The following is a 4,716-nucleotide window of genomic DNA, read 5'->3' on the forward strand; positions in this document are numbered from 1 at the left end:
TAATTACATCAGATCGTAAAATAGAGGACAATCACACAATACTGGGAATCATGGTCTAGCCAAGTTGACACGTTTTGGGGGGACACAATTCAATCCATAACACTTCCCATGTTTTTTGTTTGGAGTAAGAGGACACTCATGGCATTATACCTGTAATCATTATTTTCTGTCTCTATTTCTTTTTTATTCCTCATACCATAACCAGGGCTGGCTACACAAATTTTGCAGGGCCTATTGCAAAATGAAAATTCAGGGCCTCTAGTTCAAAAAGGAAGAAAAAATGCTGTGGAAGGTATTAAAATATAAAACTTTTTCCTTTCTTCTATATTCATTGATTTTTTATTTGCTTTTTAGTGTCATTCTGACTGAAGAAAATTATAATTTAAAATTATTAACCTGCATGCATCTTCATATTGCGCAATACCAGTTTCTGATGCAAATATAAGGGCATTGAACTTGTATGGGGAATCAGCAAATTGACACAATTTGTGTTTTGCAGTTTGTACATGCATATGTTTTTGTTTTTTAATCAGGAAAGTAGAACGGCTGCACAAAACAAACTGAACTGTTTTTATTTCACATCTTGATGCACACACATTCTACTAACACTCTTTCCCTTTGGCTTACTGTTAAGTATGATAGAAGGAAAGGAAAAAGAACTATGGGTTGCCCTACCTTTCCCTTTTTTTCTACGTCATCATTTTCAGCATAAGTGGTTGGCTAACGCAAGGAAGTAACAAAAGGAAGAATGGATCTGATAGGATTCCTCAGTGCTCACTTTTCTTAGAACAGAGTTACCTTCTTTCTATGTTCAAAGCAAGTTCTGGTTCCAAGGGAAACTGTGGCTTCTTGGGGCTATCAGTACCCTTGCTTACTCAATCACAGACATAACAAGCTTACCTTGTATTCGCTTTGAGTATTACTGAGCTCTCACATATCACTAAAATTCTGTGTTCATAGGGCGTTGTGAGCACCATATACAAATGGAGAGAAAAACAATAGGGGCTATATACATTGCCATATTCCTCTGCTCATGCTCATACTCTATTATCCCATCTCACTTCACTTACAAAATTCAAGTTCAAAGATAAAATTATTAAGCATTTCAAGAAGGCTATAGCAGTACAGAGTCCTTCTGAGAATGGGGCCTTGTGTGACTGCACAAATTTCATACCGATGAATTTGCCCCTGACCACAACCCTCTGCAGCATAGTTGTCAAGGGTAATTACTAAACATAGTTTAACGGGAGGTCATACAAAACTGTCCCCTAAAACCCAACCCACTGCATTCCAGAAAACCACTATGTTGCTAAAGAGCATATTTTAGCAAATAGAAAAGTCTTTAGATATTTTTATGTGACTTTTTAAAAGTAATTGCTTTAATTTACCTTCAAATGGCCACAAAAGTCACGATTAGTTAATTTTGTTTGTTTGTAGATATTTTGTTTCTAGGAGCTTTACCAAACTTTTGGGCTGCAGCCAGACAAGAGCTATACTTGGGCTGACGCCCAGCTCTGAAGATTGTGGACCCAAGCCCAAATTTCAAGGTCAAGGACTAGGGACAGTTTGGCTGCTTAGGAGTATTCGAATTGAGCAAGAAAGGGCCCCAGTGACCTCAGAATTGAAGAGAGAAATCTGAACATCCATTGATTTGTAGTGGTTCATCTCTCACTCCTTGAGCTCTCACAAAGAGAATCCATTAGATTTTTAGGATCGAAGGGAAATTCGTTGCACATAGAAGTTGATGTTTTTAAATCTCTAGTTAAATGTGAAGACGATAAAGCTTGGAAGTCAGGCATAAATGGAGAATTAAATGAGCTAGATCCACTAATGGGAATCTTGCTAATGAGCTATGGATCCGTGGAGAATAGTAGATAATCATGAACTTGTGTGTTCTGCAAACGACCTTCTATCTAATGGCAGTCCTATGACTCCATGAGAGCCATACCATCTTACATTTCATTAGTGTTTGTCAGAGGAGTAATAATTCTTGAGTTAGTTAACCACCTTTTCTTATTTGGCCCAAGAAAATTCTGATGACAACCACAATATTCCCGATATCTCTGGAGGACAAGAAAAAATATCGCTCAATTATAAGAAGGTGACCCTAAGATTCAGGTATATAAAAATGAGTACACAGAAGGCACAGACACAGGCAATGACAAAGCCAAGAGAAAACTCTGAGTTTCTGGTCTTCCAAACCTGCCGTGTTCCCCATTCAAATGCATTTTAGTCTGTACTTCAGGTGGTATTCACTGTGGTCTTTAATGGATTTTCACAAGGTCTGTGCAGTTTCTGCATGCTGTTACATATGTTTTAGTAATGGTGATGTTTAGTTTTGCATGTGTTTTATTTTATTCCCACAGGAGTCTTAAAAGTAGGACAAGAATTATTTAAAGGGGAAAAGAGATTATTAGTTCAGTTTAAAGGTCCCCATAGAATGGGAAAAACTTGGAAAGTGTAAAGAATTCTATATTCCTATTAAGTATGACTCAAAAGCCACCCTTGGTTTTACACCATCTCTATCTATAACTTTACTTCTCTCGATCATTTTTTTTCAGACTTGTACAGCAGCTAATCCTCATAAAGAAAAAGCCACACATGAAATTTAAACTCCAACACTTCTGCTAAAATCCCTGAAGGAAAACATCTTCCCTCTCTCCACAACCATATTAAATTGACTACATGGAACAGAGTTAAACTTCCGCCTCCAAAATCCACCTTTGGAGAGAATCCAAGCATTAACTAGGAAATTTATAGAAAATCAGGTGTGATCAGATGTAGATTAATCTGGAATCAGATTTTGTAGTCTTTAGAAGTAAGACTTCATGAAGGAAACATATCGTTACAGGGAGAAAAAAAACCTAACAACATATACATCTAATTTAGCTATTATCTAATTCTGGTAAATGTCAAGGTGTGTAAAATGTATACATCTATTCTTGTAAAGAAATCCAAAGAAACCCTGTGAAAGGAGCCATATTTTACATTTTATTTTATGCTAAAGGGGCCAGATTTTAGAAGGCTTCTCATAGAAATTTTCTCCCCAAATCTTTTGTTAGCAGGTGTTGGTAGAGAAAAACAAAGCCTATGTCCTACAGAGCTATTTTTTTAAAAAATCTGAGTCATCAAAACCCTAAAATGTTCAAGTCCAGAAAGTATCAAAGCCGAGGATTTCACATTCTGTTCCATAGCGCCCTAGAATACCTCAGAGGCCATCTTGGTGAGCAAAGGAAAGAACATGGGTATAGAGCTCCTGTCCCACTGTATCCATTTCAACCAGATAATTTTTCTCTCTCTCTCTTTCCCTCCTCCTTCCTTCCTTCCTTTCTTTTAAATCAGTTTTATGCTTTGGAAATCTGCATAAAATTCTGTGTGAAGAAGAGTTCTACTTCTAAGAAAAAGTCTGACACCTACAAGATTCTCTTGTTTTTTAGATAAAGAAATTGCAATCAAGGAAGAGATAATGACTTTTCACTATCCTTTTGTTACTCAACATAGTATTATGGATAAGTCTAGAAGCCTTAATGAGCCACCAGCAATAGTAGTCATACCACACAAACTTGTGATCCAAGAATATTTATTATTCAAATTCAAGAACCACTTGTTTCTTCCTGATGCTCAAGTTGCTTATTTCCTCTTTGATTATTAAAGCAGAGATGGCTAGCTCTCTGTTCTATACCAAGTATCACCCTCTTTCTTAATGATAGAACCCAAATTTTGTTCTAAAACATAATATGCCCAGCTGAAACACTATACTTCACAGCTTCCTTTGCAGCTAGGTGTGACTACGTGAATAAGTTTTGGGAAATGTAATGAAAGCTCAGAAAGCTCACTGTGTAGACCAGCGGAAGGGGCTCTTCAAAAGGACTTGATCAGCTTAAAGGTGAACCTTTTTTCCCTTCCTCTTCTCTTCCTATTGGAGGTTTAGAATGTAGATTTGATAGCTGAAGCAACAGTAACAGAACAGAGAGGCAAAAGATACCTGAAATTCAGAAGACTTCTTAGGGCCTCCATAGCAGCCCTACTTTTTTTCTTTTATTTAGGGGAGTAAATTTTTGTGTATTTAAGCTGGTTATGATCTCTATACATACCTTATGGCTTATCTGTAGGTGTGATTTCCATAAAACAGCTGATCTTTTCCTTATACTAATTATAAATAAAAATCAATCACTTGGGAGAGGGGAGGAATGATATAGATATAAGACTTCTTATATGTTACTGAAGTTAGGTTGGTACCCACTTACCCTAGAATGTTATAAGATACTAGCTGTTAAATGTAATATTCACAGTAAGCACTAAGAAAATATCTAAAAAAAAATGCATAAAAGGAAAGGAGAAGGGAACCAAAAGGACTCACTACAATTATCCAACAAAACACAAAAGAAGGCAGTAGTAAAGGACAAGACAAAGAAGGCTTAAGAGACACAAAAAACAAATAACAAAATGGCAGAAGTAAGTCACTTCTTACTGGCAATTACAGTGAATGTAAATGGACTAAATGCTCCAATCAAAAGGCAGAAAGTGGTAGAATGGGTTAAAAAAATGATCCAAGTATATGCCACTTACAAGAGACACACCTTAGACCAGAAGACACAAATAGGTTGAAAGTGAAAGGATAGAAAAAAATATTCCATGTAAATAATAACCAAAAGAGAGCTGGGGTGGCAGTATACCTACTCCTCACTTATCAACTATCTTGTTATCCAACATTCT

The sequence above is a fragment of the Trichechus manatus genome, unplaced genomic scaffold (assembly GCF_000243295.1).
Source record: "Trichechus manatus latirostris isolate Lorelei unplaced genomic scaffold, TriManLat1.0 scaffold00109, whole genome shotgun sequence".
In the NCBI taxonomy this organism is placed as follows: Eukaryota; Metazoa; Chordata; class Mammalia; order Sirenia; family Trichechidae; genus Trichechus; species Trichechus manatus.